At 36.8% G+C, this 26,566-nt stretch overlaps 1 pseudogene; it reads right to left on the bottom strand.

The window, feature by feature from the left end:
- Positions 1 to 5,484: 5,484 nt before the first annotated feature.
- On the bottom strand, positions 5,485 to 6,514 carry LOC138395611 (olfactory receptor 14J1-like; annotated as a pseudogene).
- Between the last annotated feature and the right edge of the window lie 20,052 nt (positions 6,515 to 26,566).

Below are 26,566 nucleotides of genomic sequence, written 5' to 3'. Positions count from 1 at the left end.
ATGTGGTGCTTATTTTTCCATTCTTGGGATACTTCACTTAATAGAATGGGTTCCAACTCTCTCCAGGAGAACCAAAGAGATGCCAGATCGCCATTATTTTTGAAAAATTTCTATTCATGTCTTTTGCGCACTTTTTGATAGGTTTGTTTGATTTTTTTCTTGCTAAGTTTCCTCAGTTCTAAACAGATTCTTGTTATCAGTCCTTTATCTGATGTGTAGTATGTGAAAATTTTTTCCCATTCTGTAGGTTGTCTGTTTATTCTCGTGACTGTTTCTTTGGCTGTGCAGAAGCTTTTTAATTTGATCAGGTCCCATTCATTTATGTTTGTTGTTGCTGTGATTGCCTTAGGGGTCTTCTTCATAAATTCTTTGCCTAGGCCAATGTCTGTAAGAGTCTTTCCTACATTTTCTTCTAGAATTCTAATCGTTTCACACGTAAGGTTTAAGCCTGTTATCCACCATGATTTTATTTTTGTGAGAGGTGAAAGCTGTGGGTCTGGCATGGATGTGGAGAGACAGGAACACTCATACACTGCTGGTGGGACTGCAAAGTAGTGCAACCCCTGTGGAAAGCATTATGAAGATACCTTAAACAGATTCAAGTAGACCTACCATTCGATCCAGCAATCCCATTATTGGGCATCTACCCAAAGGAACAAAAGTCATTCTATGACAAAGACACCTGTACCCAAATGTTTATAGCAGCACAATTCACAATTGCAAAGATGTGGAAACAACCCAAATGCCCATCAATTCATGAATGGATTAGTAAATTGTGGTGTATATACCATGGAGTATTATTCAGCTATAAGAAATAACGGTGATATGACATCTCTTTGCTTCTCCTGGAGAGAGTTGGAACCCATTCTATTAAGTGAAATATCCCAAGAATGGAAAAACAAGCACCACATGTACTCACCAGAAAATTGGTTTCCCTGATCATCACCTAAATGCACATTTGGGAATGATACCAATTGGATAATAGACTGGCGTGGGGTGTGGGGAAGAGGATGGGTGTATGCCTACATGATGAGTGTGTTGCGCACCGTCTGGGCAATGGTCACGCTTGAAGGTGCTGACTCGGGGACGTGGGGGGTGGGGGGAGGGGATGGGGATATAACTACATGATGAGTGCAATGCACACTGTTTGGGGAATGGGCACCCTTGGAGCTCTTATTTGGGGGGATGGGTGGTACATGGGCAATGTATGTAACCTGAACTTTTGTACCCCCATAATAAGCTGAAATAAAAAAGAAAAACTAAGTTATCAGAGATTAAAACCGCCACTCCAGCTTTCTTTTGGCTTCCATTTGCTTGAAATATGTATTTCTACCCTTTTATTTTCCGTCTAATGCATCCTTGCAGGTTAGATGTGTCCTGAAGACAGCAGATACTTGGCTTGTACTTTTTTATCCATTGGGCCAGTCTATGTCTCTTGAGTGGGGAATTCAAGCCATTTACATTTACAGAGAGAACAGATAAGTGAGACAGATTTTTGTTCATCTTGTTGGGTGGAACTTCATTGTTATGTTTTCTCTTTTCAGCCATTGTGATAACTGGGTTTTGATCTTTATCTCTTGAGTAGTTTTACCTTTGTGAACCTTTCTTCTCCTGGTCCGTGTGTAACTTTATTTTCAATACTTCTTGGAGAACTCGTCTTGTCTTCGTGAATTCTCTTAGTTTTTGTTTATCTGAGAATGTCTTAATTTCTTTTTCATATGTAAAACTTAGCTTAGCTGGGTAGAAGATTCTAGGCTGGGCATTATTCTGTTTCAGAAGAGTGAGAACGGGGCTCCAATCTCTTCTTGCTTGTAAGGTTTCAGTTGAGAAATCTGGTGTGATTCAGATGGGCTTTCCTTTGTATGTTACTTGTTTTTTTCTCCTTACAGCTGGAAGAAGGGCACCTTTAGTGGATATTTTGGTTAGTCTGATGACTGCATGATGTGGTGCCTTCTTATTTGGTATGAATCTCCCAGGAGTTCTTTGAGCTTCTTGAACCTGTATATCTAGAGTTTTGCCAAGGCCTTGGAAATTTTCCTCAATTATATCTTCAAATAGCTTGTCCAACCCTTGCTTATTGTCTTCTTCACACTTAGAAATTCCAATAACTCTCATGTTATGCTTCTTCACATAATCCCACATTTCTGGTATACTCTGGTCTTTTCTCTTATTTCTTTGTTCTATCTCTGTGACTGACTTATTTAATTGGAAAGTGTTATCTTCCATCTCTGAGATTCTGTCTTCTGTTTGATCTACCCTGTTCTTGAGACTTTCCACTGTATTTTGTAGCTCCCTGAATAAATCCTTCATTTCCAGGAGTTCAGTTTGATTTTTCTTCAATATTTCAATTTCTTTAGTGAATTTTTCTTCCGATTCCTGGATTTTTTGTGTGTGGTTTCTTTGTGTTGGTTATCCATTTTTTCTTGCATAATATTCAGCTTATTTATGATCCATGTATGAAATTCTTCCTGTGACATGTTGCTATTTTCAATCTGGTTTGTGTCAATTGGTAGAGAGCTGGTATTCCTCTTTGGGTGCAAGATTTCAGTTTCATTCTTTATACTCCCAGAATTCTTTCACTGAGCCCTTCCCATCTGGATCAATCATTAGATCCCTTCTTTCAGTTTTTTTAGCTTTAGTCTGGATAGAGGCACGTCATGCGCACTGTTCTTAGGCTGTGTAGTAGCGCAGGTGAGCTGCCTCCTCTGTCACTAGGGGGAGCCCTTCACATGTTGTTCAGCATTTTACTACCTCAGCTGGGGGGCTGCTCCTGTTGGGTCCAGCCCCAGAGAATTTGTTTGACCCACAACTGGTTTGAGAGTCAAGTCACTGGGCTGTTCTGATTGCTGACAGAAAGCATCTTTTTCTTGCCTCTTCCTCTGCACAGGTGGTTTCTGTCTCTCTACATGTGAAAAACAGTGGCTGGGGGGAGGGGACGGTGCTCTCATTCGCCCAGTGCCCCAGCTGCTGCGGCTCTCATGGGTGATGGTCTTCCCCACCCCAGTGTCCACAAGGTCCACACTCCACTCTCTTGTGACTGGGGAAGCACTCAGTGTTCACGCAAAGGTGGAGCTTCTAGTGGAGGTCCGCGGACTAGGGGAGGGAGCTGCCCAGGGAGCTGCACAGTACCCAATCGTTCCACATTTAGCTAGGCTGTGGACCCCAACAATGGTGGCTGCCTGTAGGCAGATCGCTGGTGCTGGGGGTGAATGTTCAGGGGCCGGCAGGGGCCGGAGGAGCCAGGGATTGAGGGAGCCCAGCCGCCCGAAGTCTCCAGGCTAGAAACCCACCAAGTAAAGGAGACAATTCGGCATCTCCTAATTGCCTTTCGCTGCAGTCTAGAGCAAACCCTCCCCCGCCAGGTGCAGTCCAGGCACAGAGCTCCAGGGTCCAAAATGCCTCCTGCTAATGTCTCCTCTCCTCAGAGCCCCACTTCTCCCGCAGTGATTCTGCACCGACTTCAGGCAGATCCCTCAGTCTTTTCTTAATTTCTGTATCCCATGCTGATTCTCCATGGATTCACACCACTGTTCTTGTGGGGGAGCGATCCTCTAGCATTGTGGCAGACCGAGATCCATGCCTTCCTCTCTGGGAGCACGAATCCAGGAGGTGACCTCCACTCCTCCATCTTCTGCAATCTAATTTATAAATTTTGAATGACTGATTGATCTCAAGGACATGCACAACATTCATTGAAATAAGTGAAAAAGTTCAAAAATGTATCTTTGAGGAAAATAGAAGGCAATAAAAATATTCTATAGATTAAAGAATGGCTCTTGTATACAAATTATTACAGCAAAGAAGATTATACTATCATTTAACTATTTTTAAACTTTCATATAAAAATATCTTAATACATGTTAACAATAAATAATTGGAAGCCTAGGAATAGAAATAGAAATTACTATTCTCTTTCTGTAGTTTAGTAGGTTCATTAGGTCAATGAAAGAAATATTTCAGAAATTGTGTTAAAATATTTAATTGGTGTACAACTTAAAAATAAGTTTTAGTTATCTATTGAACTGCATGGTTACCACAGTTAATATCTTGAAATTTCTAAAATAATAAATTTTTAACATCCTCATCACAAAAAAGTGATAAGTTGGTGAGGTGATGTAATTTTCATTAGTTTGATTGAATCTTTCTACAATATATAAATAGATCAAAACATCATGTTGTACTATATAAATATAGAAAATTACCATTTGTCAATTAAAAATAAATTAATAAAAAAGAAAAATATACTTTATTGTAGATGGATTGAACAGTAACTGAGGAGGTAAAAGATCTGATTAATAGTCATTTAGGGCTATGTCATGATAAACTAGACTCATTAAGCTTTGCTGCCACAACCTTTAAAAACTTATATTCAGATTATTTGATATAAAGTTTGCATAGGAAAAAAATGTCCTGAAAAACTGAGTTAAAAAGGGACTAAGAAAATGTGGATTTTTTTGTGCCATTATAAAACATAGATCTCTAATACTTATAAAACTTTGTATAAAATAAAATTTGGATAAAATGTGTAAAATTAAAATGAATAACATGGAATAGAATTAAATAAATATTCTGAACACACTTAGCTCTTAAGCTATCACACATTTTGAAACAATTATGAAATGTAAAATATTGCTGCTATAAAAATAGAAAAAATTTAAAATCCACGTAGTGTCCAATGCTGTGTATATCTTAGGTATTTTTGTATTCCAGGCACCTGGTTTGATTTCCACCACCTAATAGATTCTTTACGAATGTGTGTTGCATGAATTAGTAAAATCATGTGAGAAGAATGGGGAAGTAAAATGAGTATATATTACTAATGGTCACATAAAAGGACTTACTAGTTTTAAAAGCAATGCAGTCATTTTGTATACTTTGATTTAGCAACCCCCTTTCTTGGTATTATGAAGAGCAGAATTTCAATTTTCAGCATTATTTATAAGAGTGAAAAATTAGAAATAACCAATAGAGTGGTTAAATGTATTTTGATATGCATTTCATTGAATATTATATATGCAAAAATTATAATAGTAAAATTATGTGTATATGTATATGTATATATTAATAGCAATGCCATATAAATTTGTACCAATATGCTAAATTGATATGTGTAAAGACAAAACTTAAAATGGACATTTGAAATTAAATGGTCCAACTAAACATAATTGATGTATTTCCTGGGTGGAATTGTGAGAAAATTATTACTTTTTTCTTTCTGTTATTGCTGTAATATTATCTATGTGGAATTTTAAATGTGTTGTATGTTTGTTGGTGTATCTGTGTCTGTGTATGTGTCTGTGTGTGTACATATTTTGGGAGAAAAAGAGAAGGGTGGACTTATATTAAAAAGTTATTATTTTTCATTTTCTATTAATTTGAAAGATCAAAAAAATGGTTTCAAAGACTAAAAGGTGAAGAAATCATATGAAAAGTTTCCACTATGACAATGGTTATATTATGTGGTTTATCTATAGAGAAAAAATGTTATTGCTTTTCCACAACATTACGTGTTGGAGGAATTCCAATTACTAAAAGCATTCCTTGTGTATAATACTGATCAACCATCAGCAAGACAAAAGTGCCTTTTTCAGTGAATTTTCTACTCAACAGTAACTCTCTTAAAGCTCCCTTTATGGCCTCATTCCTTACTCTGTAGATAATAGGGTTGAGTGTTGGGGGTATTACTGTATAAAAGATGGATATCAAAAGGTCAAAAGCAGTTGGAGAATCTGAAGGTGGCTTTAGAAACTCAAAGATGTCTGTGGAGACAAAAACGAAAGAACACAGAGCAGGTGCTGGCAGGTAGAAAAGGCCTTACAGTGGCCCTGAGCAGAGGGCATTTTTAGAACTGTGGAGAAGCTGTGGATATGGAGAGCGCAATGCAGAAGCAGCAAGTGAGTGCCATCACAGACATGGAAGCAGCCACTCCAGTTGCCCCAAGGTAATCTTTGGGGCAGGAGAGCTTCAGCAACTGAGGAACGTCACAGGAGAACTGGTGGATTACTTTGGCCCTACAGAATGTGATAGAAAATGTGGCTACTGTGAACAAGGCCCCAGAGATACCTCCACTTAGCCACAGAGCGATTACGGCACACGTACAGATTCTGGGAGCCATGACGACCTCGTACTGTGGCGGCAGGTGGATGGCTGCATAGCAGGCATAAGACATCACTGTGAGAATGGCCACCTCAGCCCAGGCCAAAGAGGTGAAGAAGAAAACGTGAAGTGTGCATTGACCTTATGCAATACAGCCATGGTCCACTAGTGAGTTACTAATGGACTGGGGGAATGTGACCAAAATGAAAGAGAGGTCCAGAAGGGAAAGGTGCTTCAAAAAGTAATACATCAGGGATTGAAGTTGCTGGTCCAGCCTTGTGATGGTAATAATGGTGAGGTGACCTGCCAAGGACAATAGGTACATCAACAAGAAAAGCAAAGAATGTAAGATCTGCAGTTCATAATTTTCAGAAAACCCCACGAGGAGGAATCCACTCATTGTGGTTATGTTTGTCATAAACATTTTGAAGATAGAAATTGTGGTGGGAGCCAGAAGATAAAAGGATATGGGCAATGCAGCAGAGAGATATTAAAATAAATTCTTTATTTATTCATCATTGCTTCTTTACAATTAATTTTGAAGTACCTGCTACCAAGTAGCTGTACCCCAGATGTTGGGGATCCAAAGTATTTCTTATATTCACAGAACTTACAGTCTATGCTAGTAAAGAAGTGGTTGTAGGTGAGTGTAAATATGGTCAAAGTTACTGATCCTATAATAGAAAAGTGGTTGCCTTTGCACCACCAAAAAAGGCTTTCCATTTCCACAGGTAAGTCCCATTGCTTTGTTTTAAAGTCAACAACAGAAAAGCTGTTTCTGATAATTTGAAGGGTTGCACCTGTGTGGTACAGTGCCCTATTTTAGCAGATGGAATGGCCCTTTAGAGGAAATGTGGTGTTGGGAGTTGAAACATGAGTTACCTTCTCAGACAGGCTGATACCTAAGGTTCCTTCCTGGCAAAGAATTCTTTCATTACAGAGAGAACCTGTCATTATGGAGCCAAGGGCCAAATTGGGTACTGTTATTGCCCTTCCCAATTAACATTTTACTTAATGGACATCTCATTGAAATCAAGAGCAAAAACACTTTTGCAAATGAAATACTTACATGTCACTCTCAGACTTAGTGTCTAGTGTGATTTTATGTAGTATCTTCTGACATCTAACAGCTTTCTCTTGGAATCTTCATTTTATTTAACTTCTCAGAGCATTTGCCTTTAGTTCAAGTATCAAATATTTATTGAAAGTTTACTATATGCAAAGTATTAACATCTTCAAGGAGTAAAACACATTGATTACTCTGAGGTGGTTTTAAATGTAGAAGGAAAATACTGAAATCCCCAGTATACAACTTCAGAAAAAGAATCTAAAGAGGTATAAAGTGACTTTCAGAGAAAGGAGGAATCAAGCTTTAATACTTGGTTTAGTGTTTTGGACTTTATGGATAGAAATAACTAACACTTCTCCTTTCATTACAATACACATCAGTATTTGAGCGTTGATGATTCACTTAGTAATGAGTCTCTCATATTCCTGCATTTCTCTCTTCCATCTGTGAGTCTGAGAATGAACTGGAAAAACTGCTACATTAGATAGTCTCTCGGTTTTATTTAAATTATGTGAAATAACCAGATATTTTTCTCTTGTGTCTCAGTAATTTGTTTTCTTAGAAATTGTGTCTGAGAGAATCCTAAACCTCGAGGTCAATACCCATCCTCTTCTTCATCAATTTGAGAGAGGCTTTTTGTAGTCAATTCAATATCCTGTCTCATTAGCTTCATTTTTTCTGCTGTTTCATGTCAATCTCTCCTGACAAGAGCTCAGACTCCTCTGGCTTGCTTACTTTTTCTCTTCTGTGAATAATGAACTTGGAAAAGGGAACATTACACTGTTGGTAGGAATGTAAGCTTGTACAATCTGTATGGAAAACAGTATGGAGATTTCTTAAAGAATTAAAAGTAGACCTACCATTCAATCCAGGAATCCCACTACTGGGTATCTAGCCAAAGGAAAAGTCATTTTATAAAAAAGACACTTGTATTGGAATGTTTATTGCAGCAAAATTCACAATTGTAAAGCTATGGAATTAACCTAAGTGTCCACCAACTGAGAAGTGAATAAAGAAAATGTTCTCTCTCTCTCTCTCTGTACACACACACACACACACACACACACACACCATGGAATACTACTCGGACCTAAAAAGGAATGAAATCCTGTCTTTTGCAGCAACGTGGATAGAACTGGAGACCATTATCCTCAGTATCTCAGGAATGGAAAAACAAATACCACGTATTCTCACTTAGGAGCTAAACGAGGGATATATATGTGATCATAAAGTGGTATAACGTACATTGGAAACTAAGAAGGGGGAGTGAGGGATAAAAATCTACTAATCAGATATGAGGTACAGTATTCTGGGGACAGGTACACTGAAAGCCCTGACTTTGGCATTATACAATTCATCCATGTCACAAAGAAATACTTGTATTCCCTAAATCTACTGAAATAAAAGAGAAAAAGCATGAACTTGGCATCTGAGCTCCCCGTTTCTACATTCTACTATCTAGTAGGAGTCACTGATTTTAAGATTTATATAAAAATGTAAAAATGAATATTAACTAAAAGTTTTAAACTTTTCTTTTGGTTGCCAAATTTGAAAGCATCTTTTCTCTTATATTTTGAATATGAATCACAAGTTTAGTAGAGAATATTTCCAATTTTACGTTTCCCTCAAAACCTTACACCACCTAATAGAAAGCAAGAAGACCTGACTCGGGGGGGTAGGGGGGCAAGGGCAATATACATAACCTAAACTTTTGTACCCCATAATATGCTGAAATAAAAAAAAAGAAAGCAAGAAGAATTAGCAAGCAAGGACACGCCTCAAACAGGATTTCTCTGTCTTGTTTCCCTCCCACCTTTTCCTTCAACTGATTAAATGATAAACAGTTATGCTGTCTATACTTAATTTGGATTTTGGTACATTAAATATATATATTTTTATTTCAGCTTATTATGGGGGTACAAAAGTTTAGGTTATGTATATTGCCCATGTGCCCCCCCCCCCGAGTCAGAGCTTCAAGCGTGTCCATTCCCCAGACAGTATTTTAATCTGCAAAGTTTGCCCAAGTAATTATCAACAGACTAGGAAATCAAAAACACTGAACAATTCTGAGCACTCACCTTTATGAGACACACACAATGCTTGAGTCTGTCATGAAATAGATCTCATTTTATCCATAGAAGTATTTTTATCTTCTAGGAGTGACACAGACCAGTGGAACAGAACAGAAAATCCAAATATAAAACCATCCTCATATAGCCATCTAAACTTTGACAAAGAAAACAAAAACATACTCTGGGGACAAGAATCCTTATTCAATAAATGGTGCTGGGAAAATTGGATAACCACATGTAGAAGACTGAAACAGGACCCACAGCTTTCACCTCTCACAAAAATCAATTCACGGTGGATAACAGACTTAAACTTTAGGTGTGAAACGATCAGAATTCTAGAAGAGAATGTAGGAAGTACTCTTTCAGACATTGGCCTAGGTAAAGAATTTATGAAGAAGACCCCTAAGGCAATCACAGCAACAACAAAAATAAACGAATGGGACCTGATTAAATTAAAAAGCTTTTACACAGCCAAAAAAACAGTCATGAGAATAAACAGACAACTTACAGAATGGGAAAAAATCTTCGCATAGTACACATCAGATAAGGGACTGATAACAAGAATCTATTTAGAACTCAGGAAAGTCAGTAAGAAAAAATCAAACAACCCTATCAAAAAGTGGGCAAAGGACATGAACAGAAATTTTTCGAAAGAAGATATAAGAATGGCTAACAAACATATGAAAAAATGCTCAACATCCCTAATCATCAGGGAAATGCAAATCAAAACTATAAGGAGATATCACTTAACTCCAGTGAGAATGGCCTTTATCAAAAAGTCCCAAAACAACACATCATGGCATGGATGCGGAGAGACAGGAACACTCATATGCTGCTGGCGGGACTGCAAACTAGTGCAACCCCTATGGAAAGCATTATGGAGATACCTTAAACAGATTCAAGTAGACCTACCATTTGATCCAGCAATCCCATTATTGGGCATCTACCCAGAAGAACAAAAGACATTCTATGTAAGAGACACCTGTACCCGAATGTTTATAGCAACACAATTCAAAATTGCAAAGATGTGGAAACAACCCAAATGCCCATCAATTCATCAGTGGATTAGTAAATTGTGGTATATGTATACCATGGAGTATTACTCAGCTGTAAGAAATAACGATGATATAGAGTCCCTTTTGTTCTCCTGGATAGAGTTGGAACCCATTCTATTAAGTGAAGTATCCCAAGAATGGAAAAACAAGCACCACATGTACTCACCATCAAATTGGTTTCCCTGATCATCACCTAAGTGCACATTTGGGAATAACACCAATTGGGTATCGGACTGAGGTGGGGGGTGGGAGGGGGGATGGGTGCATAACTACACGATGCGTGCGTTGCGCACCGTCTGGGGAATGGTCAGGTTTGAATGTTCTGACTCGGGGGGATGGGATGGGGGAGGGGATAGAGGTATAATTACATGATGAGTGCAATGCACACTATCTGGGGAATGGACACGCTTCAAGTTCTGACTCGGGGGGATGGGCGGGACATGGGCAGTGTATGTGGCCTGAACTTTTGTACCCCCCATGAGGATAAACTGAAATAAAAAAAAAACTCAAAAAAAGAAAATATTAATAGAAAGTAACAAGTATTGTTGTGGAGAAATTGGAATCATGTTTCCTCAAAATAATTATACATAGAATTACCACATGATCCAGCGATTCCATTTCTGTGTATATATCTAAAGAAATGGAAGTGGGGATGCAAACATATTTGTACAACCACGTTCATGTAACATTATTCATAATAGCCAAAAGGTAAAAACAAATCCACTGCCAGATGAATGTATAAATAAAATGTGGTATATACATGTAATGGACTATAACTTCAACCTTAAAGAGGAATGAAATTCTGATACATGCTACAAGGTGAATGAACCTTGAAGAAATGCTAAATGAAATTAGCCAGACACAAAAGGACAAACATTATGAGTCCACTTATATGAGGTACCTACAGTAGTCAAATTCACACAGACAGAAAGTAGAATAGTGGTTACCAGGAGATGGTGGGGAGAAGAGAGTAATGGGCAGTTATTGTTTAATGGATACAGAGTTTCAGTTTAGGAGGAGAAAAAAATTCTGGAGATGGATAGTGGTTATGGATGCACAACAATATGAGTAAACTTAATGCCACCAAACTGTACACTTAAATTGGTTAGACATAAATTTTGTTATGTATATTTGACCATAATTTACAACAATATTTATAACAAAAAATACAAATAATTCCCATAAATCAATAAGAAAAAGAAAATGACCCAAATCAAAATGGGCAAAACCCCACAAACAAATGGCCAGTAAACAAATAAATAAACAAAAATTTTTAATAAAATGGAAAATGCCTATTAAAAATAGAGTGTGTGTACTTGTAAGTATTCTCAGAACAGTAACATGTTAGGTAAGTATGTGAAGCTATGAGAGCTCTTATACAAAGTTGGTAAGGGTGTAAATTGCTAAAACTACTTTGGAGAACAAATTCACATTACATTGGGAAATTTTGGATGTGAAAGAGAAAAACATGGCCTTTTTAGGGAATATATAGTGGATAGTTTTTGGAAACAGGGAAGGAGGAAGAGGAGCCTGGATGGAGGGCAATGAAATTTACTTGTAAAGGATTATGTCTTTAAAAATTGTTGGACTCAAATATTATAAACTATTAATTGTTCTTGTTTCAAGAAGTTGAAATGTGGATGTCAGTTGCACTTTTTTCCTGTAATTTTTTCCACTGAGGGTAAAAATAAAACAGAAACAGTTACAAAAGTAGAGATTCTATTTATACTGCTATGACTCTTGGTCTCAAATTCCCTCCTGCTTCCCTACCAAAAGGCTGGCATTTCTTTTCTTTCCTTTTCTGTTTTTTCCTTTACTTTTCTCTCTTTTTCTTTCCACTTCATTCCTTTCATTTTCTTTTCTTCCTCTCTCACTCTCTCTTTAAATTTTATTTTATTTCTTTTATTCCTATGACTTTTGCTATTAACTAGCCTGATGAAGCTGAAAAGAACAAACTTCTGAGCCCAAATACATAAGATGGTTTTCACTGAAGGCCAAGAAGGATAAAAATGCACAATGAGATATTACTTAACTCCAGTGAGAATGGCCTTTATCAAAAAGTCCCATAACAACAAATGTTGGCATGGATGTGGAGAGATAGGAACACTCATATACTGCTGGTGGGACTGCAAACTAGTGCAACCTCTGTGGAAAGCAACATGGAGATACCTTAAACAGGTACAAGTAGACCTATCATTTGATACAGCAATCCCATTATTGGGCACCTACCCCCAAAAAAAAAAAAGATATTCTATAACAAAGACATCTGCACCTGAATGCTTATAGCAGCACAATTTACAATTGCAAAGATGTGGAAATAACCCAAGTGCCCATCAATACATGAGTGGATTAATAAAATATGGTATATGTACACCATGGAGTACTACTCAGCTATAAGAAATAATGGGGATATAGCACCTCTTATACTTTCCTGGATAGAGCTGGAACCCATTCTACTAAGTGAAGTATCCCAAGAATGGACAAATAAGCACCACGTGTACTCACTATCAAATTAGTTTCACTGATCATCACCTAAGTGCACATTTGGGAATAACATTAATCGGGTGTTGGGCAGATGTGGGTGGGGAGGGAATGGGTGTATACATACATAATGAGTGTGATGCACATCGTCTGGGGGATGGTCACACATGAAGCTCTGACTTGGCGGTGGGGGGGACAAGGACAATATACATAACCTAAACTTTTGTACCCCCATAATATGCTGAAATAAAAAAAAAGAAAAGAATTTTAAAAGAAACATTGTCAAATATTAAAAAAATAACTTAAGTTTTACTTCTCAGGGTTATATAATATAAAGTTGAAAATGTATGTTCCATGACAATAGAAAAAGAAGGATAAAAATAAATATGCTCATAAGGATAAATACATCTCCAATGATGTCTTACTAGTATATTCCTGCCCATTTATAAATCAAAATAGAAGGACGTGCTCATTTAACATCATGTACAGAATTTAAAATATGGATAATAGGTTAAACACTTGCTTTGATGTGATAATATATCTCATAGAATGTCAACTCAATAAGGATATAGGACGTGATGTAATACATGTTTTATGCCTATTTGTGTCCACACTAGTACTGAAAAGTTCTCCAGTATTAAAATGAACAAAGGGAAAAAGTGGATGAAGTGGGAGAAGTCTAGGAGAAACCAGGAATTAGGTTCCAGGTGTCCTTTCCCAGTGAAGTCAGATAGATGTGCTTAATTATGCCAGCAATGATATATGACAACACATGGAGAATACTGTCAAACAGGGAAGTTCATCTGAGCTTGGTGTCCAGAGTTTTTATTAGGGGTCAGTCATGTGTGACTGACCTCAGCTACTCAGACTGCAGCCCATCAGAGCAAAAACAAGTGTTGACCATAAATCACCTTGTTAGCATGAACTGGTATTGTGAGACCCAAGGAAACAATTTTTTAAAAAATCGCTTTTATCAGGCGGAGTATTCCAAGAGCCCAGAGCTCCTTTCCCAGGAGACTGCCACGGGCCCCTTCCTGAATAAACATATTTTCTTGGGAATGTGCAGGGTTTGAGCAACCCAGGCTCTGGAAAGTTAACCCTTTCCAGCATAATGTTTGACTAATAAGTTTTGATGTCAATGCCACTGTTTCGATATATCCAATGTCATAGGTCTATTGCAACTGAAAAAAAAAAAAAGAAACAAAACTACATTTATAGAATGATAATTCAATTTTTCTTTTCTTCTTTTTTATACTTCAACAAATTAAGGGGGTACAAATGTTTTAGGTTACATGGATCACTTTTGTAATGCTTGAGTCCAGGCTATAGGTGTGCCCATTACTCAAATAGTGCTCGTTGTACCCATTGGGAGGTTTTTGATCCTCCCCTTCTCCTTCTCCCCCCTGCTTGATTTCTACTGAGTTTTACTTCCCTCCGTGCAACATGTGTGCTCCTTGGTGAGTTCAAATTTAATAGTGAACATGTGTTTATTTTTCCATTCTTGTGATACTTCACTTAGGAGCATAGTCTCTAGTTCCATCCAGATTGCTCCAAAAGATATCAATTCATCTTTTTGTATGACTGAGTACTCCATGGTGTACATATACCACATTTTATTGATCCATATGTGAATTTGTGGCCACTTTGGTTGATTCCACATCTTTGCAATTGTGAATTATGCTGCAATAAACATTTAAGTGCACGTCTCTTTTTGATGAAAAGTCATCTTTTCCTGTGGGAATCCCAGTAGTGGGATTGGTGGATCAAATAGTAGGTCTACTTTTAGTTCTTTGGGAGTCTCCATATTGTTTCCCATAGGGGTTGTACTAATTTGCAGTCTCGTCAACAGTGTATAAGCATTCCTTTCTATCTGCATTGAAGCCAGCATCTATTGTTCTTGGAAGTTTTAAGAGAAGCCATTCTAATTGAGGTAAGATTATATCTCCTTGTGTTTTTTACTTTGCATTTCCATGATGATTCGTGATGCTGAGCATTTTTCATATGTTTCTTGGCCATTTGTCTTTTTTTTTTTTTTTTTGAGAAGCTTCTGTTCATGTCTTTTGCCCATCTTTTAAAGGGTTGTTTGTTTTTTTTCTTGCTGATTTCCTTGAGTTCTTTGCAAATTCTGGATATTAGCCCTTTATTGAATATATAGCTTGTGAATGTTTTCTCCCATTCTGCCAGTTGTCTATTTTCTCTGTTGACCATTTCCTTAGTTTTGCGGATGTTTTTTAGTTTAATCAAGTCCAATTTATTAATTTTTGTTGTTGCCATGATTGACAATGGAGTCTTAGTCATAAATTCTTTGCCTAGGCTGATGTCTAGAAGAGATTTTTTTTTTACATTTTCCGGTAAAATTCTTATGGTTTTATGACTTAGATTAAGTCTTTCATCCAACTTGAATTAATTTTTTTGAGTGGTGAGAGGTAGGGTTCCTGTTTCATTCTTCTGCATGTGGCTATCCAATTTTCCCAGCACCATTTATTGAATAGGGCTTCTTTTCCCCTGTGTACATTGTTGCCGCCTTTGTTGAAGATCAGCTGGTTGCAGGTAGATGGTTTTATATCTGGGTTCTCTGTTCTCTGGTTCTCTGTTCTCTTTAGTGGATAAAGAGGGGGTTTAGTGCAACCCACAGGGGTTGCATTAGTTTGCAGTCCCACCAGCAGTGTATGAGTGTTCCTGTCTCTCCGCATCCACGCCAACATATGTTGTTTTGGGACTTTTTGATAAAGGCTATTCTCACTGGAGTTAAGTGATATCTCATTGTGGTTTTGATTTGCATTTCCCTGATGATTAGGGATGTTGAGCATTTTTTCATATGTTTGTTAGCCATTCTTCTATCTTCTTTTGAAAAATTTCTATTCATGTCCTTTGCCCACTTTTTGATAGAGTTGTTTGGTTTTTTCTTACTGATTTTCCTGAGTTCTAAATAGATTCTTTTTATCAGTCCTTTATCTGATGTGTAGTACGCAAAAAATTTTTTCCATACTGCAGGTTGTCTGTTTATTTTCGTGACTGTTTCTTTGGCTGTGCAGAAGCTTTTTAATTTAATCAAGTCCCATTTATTTATTTTTAGCTTTAGCTCTTACTTTTAGGTCTATGAACTGTTTTGAGTTAATGTTTTATGTTTGGTCTCAAGTTGGGGCCCAAAGTCATTCCTTTGCATGTGGATAACCAGTTGTCACTGCACCAATTATTAAAATGACTAATCCTTTCCAATTGCATTGTGTTTGTATCTTTGTTGTAAATCAATTGACCATAATGTAGGGGTTTATTTCTAGACTGTCCATTCTAGGAAGGATTAATGTGCGTGTGTGTGTGTGTGTGTGTGTGTGTGTAAAAATATATATAGACGCATACTCATATAACATCAGTCATCTAAAATCATGAAATCAGTGAAACAGAAAAAACCCAACAATTTTATAAGTAAATCCAAAACTGTCTATCAGAAGTTGGAACACAATTGACCAAAAGATGAAAAATAGAAATTTGTGATGTAGAATCTATAATTTGTAATATAGAAGATATAATGGGAAGCTCCAGGTCCTATCTAATATATATTGTTTTAGGAAAAAAGAAAGAGAATGGGCTTAAATAAATATAAAAGAAATAGTATATTTTCCACAGTTAATGAAGGCAGAAATCTATAGATTAAAAGAGCTCATTGAGATGTAGCTGTATGAATGAAAGAAAATCCACAGGTCAATGGGTTGCTTATGATATTTAGAAAAACAAAGATAGTAGGATTAACCTCAAATTTTATCTGATTGGATATCTGATGAGAGATGTGGGGAGATTACCTGTAATGTGTTAAAATTCAGAACAACATAATCCTTTTTTTTTTTTTTTTTTGAGACATAGTCTCACTCTTTTGCCCAGGCTAGAGAGCCTTGGCATCAGCCTAGCTCACAGCAACCTCAAACTCCTGGACTCAAGCAATCCTTCTGCCTCAGCCTCCCAAGTAGCTGGGACTCCAGGCATGTGCCACCATGCCCAGCTATTATTTTTTTCTATATATTTTTTAGTTGTCCAGCTAATTTATTTCTATTTTTTTTAGTAGAGATGGGGTCTCACTCTTGGTCAGGCTGGTCTCGAACTCTTGAGCTCAAACGGTCCACCCACCTCAGCCTCCTAAGTGCTAGAATTACAGGCGTGAGTCACCATGTCTGGCTGACATAATTCTTCTTATTAGGAACACTTTGAACAGTTCAATAATTTGATGATTCTGAGAGATAAGAACTTTGAGTCTATAATTCTATATACAGTTAAAATATTGTTCTGCTGTGTAGACAAAATGGAGATATTATCCATGAGAGGTCATAAAATATTTGTAGAAAATATGCTGTAAAATAATTATTGCAGAACTTCTTTAATTTAATTTAGAATTCATAATTGAGAGGTTTATAACTTGAATCATTCCAGTCTAAGACATGTTATGTTTCCTACTCCTGATTCTGTCATATATCATAGTAAAATTTAAATATATTTTTTCTCCATAGGTATTAGGGTTACTTTTATATATCAACTTGAGTGGGCCATGGGTGCCCAGATATAGGCATATATTGCAGATATTGTGGGCGTGGTTCCAGACTGCTACAATAAACTTAATATAACAATAAAGTGGATCACACAGATTTTCTGTTTTCCCAGTGCATATGAAATCTTGTTTACAGTATACTGTAGTCTATTAAGGGTGGAATAGGATATGTTTAAAAAAACTATGTACATGCCTTAATTAAAAACACTTTACTACTAAAATTTGCTAACAACCATCTGAGCCTTCAGTGAGTTGTAATCTTTTTGCTAATGAAGGGACTTGCTGGTGGAGGATGTTGATGGTTGTTGACTGATCAGGGTGGTGGCTGCTGAAGGTTGGGTGGCTGTGGCAATTTCTTAAAATAAGTCAACAATGAAGTTTGTTGCATTGATTGGCTCTTCCTTTTACAAATGATTTATCTGTAGCATGCAATGCTGTTTGATAGAATTTCACCACAGTAGAACTTCTTTCAAAATTGGAGTTGATCCTCTTGAATCCTGCCACTGCATTATCAACTAAATGTGAGGATTATTCTAAATCCTTGGTTTTCATTTCAATGATATTCATGCATGTTCACTGGGAGTAGACTCTACCTCAAGAAACTACTTTCTCTTCTCTTCCATAGGAAGTAACTTCTCATCCATTCTAGTTTTATCATGAGATTGAAACCATTCAGACACATCCTCAGGCTCCACTTCTAATTCTAGTTCTCTTACTATTTCTACTACATCTGCAGTTACTTCCTCCACCGAAGTTGTGAACCCCTCAGTTATCCATCAGGGTTGAAACCAACTTTTTCTAAACTCTCATAAAAGGTAATAGTTTTACTTCCCTCCACGAATCACAAATGTTCTTAATGGCATCTAGAATGGGGAATCTTTTCTAGAAGGTCTTATATTTACTTTGCCCAGATCCATCCGAGGAATCACTGTTTATGGCAGCTTCAGCCTTACAAAATGTATTTCTTAAATAATAAGACTTGAAAGTCAGAATTACTCCTTAATCCATGGGCTGCAGAATGGGTGTTGTATTGGCAGGCATTAAAGCAACATTAGTCTCCTTACACTTTTCCGTCAGAGCTCTTGGATAACCATGTGCAGTGTCAGTGGGCAGTAATATTTTGAAAGGAATCTCTTTTTTTTTTTTTTTGAGCAATAGGTCTCAACAGTGGGCTTAAAATATTCAAAACCATGCTATAAACAAAAGTGCTATCACTGAGGCTTTATTGTTCATTTGATAGAGGACAAGCAGAATGGATTTAGCTTTAGTCTTAAGAGGCCTCATGGCTTTGAAATGGTACATGAGCACTGGCTTCAACTTAAAGTCACCAGATGCATTATTCCCTAACTAGATAGTTGGTCTGTCCTTTGAAGCTTTGAAGCCAGGCATTGGCTTCTCCTACCTATGAAAGTCCTACATGGCATCTTCTTCCAATATAAGGCTGTTTCATCTACATTGAAAATCCGTTGTTTAGGGTAGCCACTTTCATCAATTATTTTAGCTAAATCTTCTAAGTAACTTGCTGCAGCTTCTACATCGCACTTGCTGCTTCACCTTGCACTTTTAGGTTATGGAGATGGCTTTTTTCCTTAAAACTCAGGAGGCAACTATGCTAGCTTCCAACTTTTTTTCTGTAGCTTCCTCACCTCTCTCAGCCTTCGTAGAACTGAAGAGTCAGAGCCTTACTCTGGATTAGGCTTTGGCTTAAGAGAATGTTGTGACTGTTTTGCTCTATGCAAACCAGTAAAACTTTCTCCATATTGGAAGTAAGGATGTTTTGCTTTCTTCTCATTCATGTGATCCCTGGAGTAGTACTTTTAATTTCTTTCAAAAACTTTTCTTTTGTATTCACAATTTGGCTAATTGGTACAGAAGGCTGAACTTTTGATCTTTCTTAACTTTCAACATATCTTCTTTACCAAGCTGACTCATTTCTAGCTTTTGATTTAAATGAGACATGTGTGACTCTTCCTTTCCCTTGACCATTTAGAGGCCATTGTAGGGTTATTAACTGGCCTAATTTCAATATTGTGTCTCAGAGAATATGGGGACCTGAGGAGAGAGAAAGAAACGGGAGAATGGCTGGTTGGTGGAGCATTCAGAACACACGCAGCATTTAATAAATTTGTTGACTTTGTGGCACCCTAAAACAATTAAAATAGTAACATCAAAGATTACTGATCACATATTACCATAACAGATATAATGCTAAAGCAAAGGTTTAAATATTGGGAGAATTACCAAAATGTGACCAAGAGACACAAAGTAAGCACATGCTGTTGGAATAATGACATTGGTAGATTTGTTTGTGACAGGGTTGATACAAACTTTCAGTTTGTAAAACACTCCATATCCGAGAGGCACAAAAAAATGGAGTCTGCCTGTATTGGTCAAACATTTCCTGGGTATGTCTGTGAAGTTGTTTCTGGGTGAGATTACATTTGAATTAGTAGACCAAGTAAAGCTGATTGCCCTCCCCAGTGTGAGTGAGCCTGATGCAATCCACTGGAGGCCTGAATAGGACAAAAGAGTGGAGTAAGGTAGAGCTATCCCTGACTGTCCTTTAGCCACCTTCAGACTATGACACAGTGGAGTTTACACCACCAGCTTTCCTAGTTCTTCACCCTGCAGACTCAAATTGGAACTTATACCATCAACTTTTCTGTTTCTCTGGCTTCTGGACTTGGACTGTAACTTTACCATTGGCTCTCTTGGGTCTCCAGCATGCCAGCTGCAGATCATGGGACTTCTAACGTTTAATCTACTTTGAATCCCATTCCATGTATTCATGTATTGTGTATATTCAAACATTGTAGTTTTCATCTATAGAAGTTTGATTTGGTTGCTTTCATATCTTCCATGTCTCTAATTAACTTTTTGAACACATGGTAAACAGTATAATTGTTTTGATGCCATTACCTGAATATCTAACATGTGCATCAGTTCTGAGTCAGTTTTGATTGTCTGAGTTTTCTCCTTACAGTGTGTCATACTTTCCTGCTCTTTTGCATGCCTGGTAAATTTTGACTGGGAAATTTTACTTGATTGGATATGTTTGTACTCTGATAAATATTCTTGAGTTTTTTCCCACCCCCACCCCGGGATCTGTTAAGTTACTTTGATATTGTTTGATCTCTTGTTTTGAAGATTTGTTTGGTGAGGCCAGAACTGTGTTTAGTTTATGGCTGATTATTCAAACTATTCAAGCAAGATCCTTTTGAATGCTGAACCCAGTGGCCCGTGAATCCCCAGTTCTTCAGTCTGCCTTTAGGGAACGCACACTATTCCTAGCCCTTGTGTAAGCACTGGACACCATTTCTTTAACTCATTAGTAGTTCTTTCCTTGGTAGTTTCCTCATATGCACGTGCAAATCAGTACTCAGCTGAACTCAAGCAGGGCCCTCGGCAGATCTACAGAGATATTTCTCTGTTTAGCATTTTCTTTTCTGACACTTTTTATAAGAAAGTCTGCCTTTATCTGATGTGTAGTATGCAAAAATTTTTTCCCATTCTGTAGGTGGTCTGTTTATTCTCTGGACTGTTTCTTTGGCTGTGCATTAGCTTTTTAATTTAATCATGTCCCATTCATTTATTTTTGTTGCTGCTGTGATTGCCTTGGGGGTCTTCTTCATAAATTCTTTGCCTAGGCCAATGTCTGTAAGAGTCTTTCCTACATTTTCTTCTAGAATTCTGATTGTATCACGCCTAAGGTTTAAGTCTGTTATCCACCGTGATTTGATTTTTGTGAGAGGTGAAAGGTGTGGGTCCTGTTTCAGTCTTCTACAAGTGGCTAACCAATTCTCCCAGCACCATTTGTTGAATAGGGATTCTTGTCCCCAGAGTATATTCTTTCCCGCTTTGTCGAAAATTAGGTGACTATATGAGGATGGTTCTATATTTGGATTTTCTGTTGTGTTCCACTGGTCTGTGTCCCTGCACTTGTGCCAATACCAGGCTGTTTTAAGAACCACGGCCTTGTAGTATAGTTTGAGGTCTGGCAAATTAATACCTCCCATTTTGTTTTTGTTGCTTAAAATTGCTTTTGCTATACGGGGTCTTCTTTGATTCCATACAAAGTGTATAATTATTTTCTCTATGTCTGTAAAGAATGATGTTGGTAATTTAATAGGGATTGCATTGAATCTGTAGATCACTTTGGGTAGTATAGACATTTTAACAATGTTGATTCTTCCGATCCACGAGCATGGTATATTTTTCCATCTATTTGCAAGTTCTGCTATTTCTTTTCTCAGTGTTTCATAGTTTTCCTTATAGAGGTCCTTTACCTCTTTAGTTAGATATATACCTAGATATTTTATTTTCTTTGTTGCTATTTTGAAGGGTATTGAGTCTTTAATTTGGTTTTCCGATTGACTGTTATTGGCATATATAAATGCCTCTGATTTGTGTATATTAATTTTGTAGCCTGAGACTTTGCTGTATTCGTTAATCAATTCCAGGAGTCTCTTGGTTGAATCCTGGGGGTTTTCCAGATATAACATCATATCATCAGCAAAAAGTGAGAGTTTGATCTCTTCCTTCCCTATTTGGACTCCCTTGATTCTGCTCTCTTGCCTGATAGCTCTCGCAAGGACTTCCAATACTATGTTGAAAAGTAATGGAGACAATGGGCAGCCCTGTCTGGTTCCAGTTCTACACATCAGATAAAGGACTGATAACAAGAATCTATTTAGAACTCAGGAAAATCAGCAAGAAAAAATCAAGCAACCCTATCAAAAAGTGGGCAAAGGACATGAATAGAAATTTTTCAAAAGAAGATATAAAAATGGCTAACAAACATATGAAAAAGTGTTCAACATCTCTAATCATCAGGGAAATGCAAATCAAAACCACAATGAGATATCACTTAACCCCAGTGAGAATGGCCTTTATCAAAAAAACCCAAAACAACACATGTTGGCGTGGGTGTGGAGAGACAGGAACACTAATACACTGCTGGTGGGACTGCAAACTAGTGCAACCTCTGTGGAAAGCATTATGGAGGTATCTTAAACAGATTCAAGTAGACCTGCCATTTGACCCAGCAATCCCATTACTGGGCATATACCCAAAGGAAAAAAGGTCATTCTGTAACAAAGGCACGTGTACCCAAATGTTTATAGCAGCACAATTCCCAATAGCAAAGATGTGGAAACAACCCAAATGCCCATCAATACATGATTGGATTAGTAAACTGTGGTATATGTATACCATGGAATACTACTCAGCTATAAGGAATGATGAAGATACAACATCTCTATGGTTCTCCTGGAGAGAGTTGGAACCCATTATATTAAGTGAAGTATCCCAAGAACGGAAAAACAAGCATCACATGTACTCACCAGAAAATTGGTTTCCCTGATCATCACCTAAATACAAATCTGGAAACGACACCAATTGGACATCAGACTGAGGTGGGGGGTGGGGGAGGGGATGGGGGTATGCCTACACAATGAGTGCATTGCGCACCGTTTGGGGAGTGGTAACACTTGAAGGTGCTGACTCGGGAAAGGGGGGGTGGGGAAAAAAATATGAAACTATTGTTTTTAACTTGCACTGTTCACTTAATAATTTATCATGAATTTTCCCATATTATTTCATATCATTGTACAAGAAATAATGTATACATTATGAGGACATACTGTATCTAACAAGATATACTGTTAGACTCTTTGATTCTGTAAAATTAAATAAAAAAAAAAAAAAAAAAGAAAGTCTGCCTTAGTCTGGACTCTCAGCTCTGTCTCCTTCTTTATTTATATCTCAGTTTTTTTCCAAATTTTGTACTCCTTGTTGTAAAAGTCAATGTCTTAATCATTTTAAGTCATCTATTTCTATTTCAGTCACTTATACAAACTTGGCATCAATAAATGTTTACCAAATAAAGGGATATACATTTTCAACATAGCACCAGCTTGTTAAAGTGTTGCTGTTTTTGTTGTTTTATAAAATTTACTAAATATTTTTATCTAATAATTTACTAATATTATTTAAAATTGCATTGGATAGTTAATCCAAATCAATAGTAAATAATTGTGGTGAGAGTGGGAAATCTTCCATTGTCCCCGACATTATTGTGAATTATCTACTGCTTCTCTAATAAATATACTAGACTTTGATTTTGATATAAATATTTATACCTTGGTATTAATATTCATACCTTATTGACTATGTTTCCTTACTGCTCCTTCTATATCACAAATCATATTTCTATTTAATTGCTTGCTGGATATTTGACAAATTACCTAATGAAATATTTAATAAATTTACTAATGTTTTAGTAATCTTTTTAGGAATACTAAAAATGTTTCCTCATTAACCATGTTTCCAACATTGCATCATTTTGATTTACCTGCTTGACAGTATATGTACTATAATTCATTTAATCATGTATTTAAATATATAACCTCCTAAACTCTAAGGCAGCAGTTTTGCAGAAATATTATATCTTTATAAAGTTAAACATTCAAAACTTTTTTTTTTTTTAACAAATCTCAGATTATTCCTTTGGCTTATCTGTAAGGCTGAAGGTGAACCAAAATCTAGTTCTAGGATTTGGGGTCCATATCTGGAGCAACCTCTGACATCAGTAAAACATTTCTCTGATACCCATATTTTTGTTTAAAACTTCATACAATTTCCACAGCACAATGTATTCATGTTTGTTCAATACAAAATGGTAGTTTCAATGTTCAATTATTTTGAGTTTTATCTAGACTTCTAAGTAAAACTGACAAACTCACGAAGATGTAGCATTTTTACTTAGTGTCCTCAAATACCTCACAACACACAACCTCTGAGAAACATACTGCTTTAATAAAATGCATAAATTAATACAATAAACAATTTTTCATAATGCATATTAGGACAGATTTTATGTTCTATTTCATACCAATATGAGGATCCATGTAAAAATGGTCATGAGTTATGAGAATCACTGTGATCAAAAAGTTTTTGCAATGCTTAGGATCATTTTCCAAATTTTATTAGTATTGAGGAAATGAACTATTTTTCTCTTGTATAACCAAGGGCCTTCAAAAACACTTCCAAAAGCCTTTTCCTCATTGTTCCAGCTTATTCGTCTCACCACTGCAGCCACAGAAAGTGGAAATGCTCACTCTACTTCATTGACAAGAAATGAAGCTTTGTACTGTGCTTTTTAGAGGGAGGAGAGGGGAGGGCTGCAGTAATACTTGGGAGAAAAAGAGGCAGCTCTAAGTCCAATTATGTTGAATGTATTTACTGAACACTTACCATGTCCAAAACATGATGCAGAAAAATATCAGAATACAAACATGATTATTTCACGGCCTTGGGAAGGACTGACCCTGAGAGGCAACGCTATATGGTGAAGTGTTTAAATAGGATCCATTTGAGGCGAGGGCACCTCGTGTGGCGGGGGTTAACCAGTGTTGTGAAAAGAAGCAATTTTAAGATGCAGTTGAATAGTTGAGTAGGGAAAAGAAAACAGATATGTAGGGGATAAAAGGGAAGTTCATATAAAATATTTCATGCCATGTAGTAATCTCAATTTATTAGAGTATTTTATCTTTTGGGGAAGATTTTATGCATGTTTTGTATTAGATCCTATCTTTATTATTTGCAATTCTAAATTTTTCTAATTTTTGGCACAGTGTTGAACTCAGATAGGTCATTAATGTTTCTAGTCATGCACTAGTTTAATCAATCAACTAATTAATTGCCTTTAATTGCTTCTTGCCTTTCATGTATTTTTTTTAATTTCAGCATATAAGAGGGTACAAATATTTAGGTTACATATATTGCCTTTGCCCCACCTGAGTCAGAGCTTGAAGAGTGTCCATCCCCCAGACAGTGCACACCACACCCATTAGCTGTGTATATACCCATCCCCTTCTTCCCCTCCCATCTGCCCAACACCCGAAGAATATTATTACTATATAGGCACTTAAGAGTCGATCAGTTAATACCAGTTTGATGGTGAGTACATGTGGTGCTTGTTTTTCCATTCTTGTGATACTTCACTCAGTAGAATGGGCTCCAGCTCTATCCAGGATAATACAGGAGGTGCTAGATCACCCTTATTTTTTGTGGCTGAGAACTCCATGGTATACATATACCATATTTTATTAACCCACTCATGTATTGATGGGCATTTGGGTTGTTTCCACATCTTTGCAATTGTGAATTGTGCTGCTATAAACATTCGGGTACAGGTGTCTTTTGTTCTTCTGGGTAGATGCCCAATAATGGGATTGCTGGATCGAACAGTAGGTCTACTTGAATCTGTTTAAGGTATCTCCATAATGCTTTCCATAGGGGTTGCACTAGTTTGTAGTCCCACCAGCAGTGTATGAGTGTTCCTGTCTCTCCGCATCCACGCCATCACGTGTTATTTTGGGACTTTTTGATAAAGGCCATTCTCACTGGAGTTAAGTGATATCTCATTGTGGTTTTGATTTGCATTTCCCTGATGATTAGAGATGTTGAGCATTTTTTCATATGTTTGTTGGCCATTAGTCTATCTTCTTTTGAAAAGTTTCTGTTCATGTCCTTTGCTCACTTTTTGATCCCAGAATTCACACCATCAGTGCCTTTTCTTCCCCAAATTAGGGAACTCAATAAAACACACTGAAGGATTTTCAGAAGGTTGTTCATGATTATCAAGACCTTAGGGTATATCTTATTAAGGGGCCCTAATCCATTATTTTGAAATAACCACAGGGAAGTGAAATAAGTAAAAATGATCAAACACATTTATGAACAGTTTGCACAGTGAAAAGCATAATTGTATGCAGAAAGTTGGGGATGTATATTAAAAGGGACAGAATGATATAGAATTATATTTTTGATTCACAATGAGTTCTTATTCATGATTTCATAAAACATTAAATAAAAATGATGTAGAACTATGTGAATTTAGAATTACTTTTATTATTTAGGTTTGATTTATGGGACCCATACCTACAACATTAATTATTAAATTTAATGTCCTCTGAGAGAAATAATTTAAAGCACTTTCAAATATAATCTAGTTTCTCTTATCTCTCTGTCTCTCACACACACGTACATACACACACAGACACACACACCCTTGAATCTTTTAATTAAGACAAGAATTACTTTCACATTTGGTGGCACAGAGGCTGTAGTCAAAGATAATAAATGATTATCCCCAAAGTCACATAGCTTGTATATCACTCTGTGTTGATGGGGCTACACTTACTCATTGACGAGTATTTGCATTTCAGGCAATGACATTGAGTTTTTGCTGAAT

This window comes from Eulemur rufifrons, chromosome 15 (genome assembly GCF_041146395.1).
Source record: "Eulemur rufifrons isolate Redbay chromosome 15, OSU_ERuf_1, whole genome shotgun sequence".
Taxonomy (NCBI): Eukaryota; Metazoa; Chordata; class Mammalia; order Primates; family Lemuridae; genus Eulemur; species Eulemur rufifrons.
The sequence above is the reverse complement of the archived record's forward strand: the minus strand, read 5'-3'. Positions and strand labels throughout refer to the sequence as shown.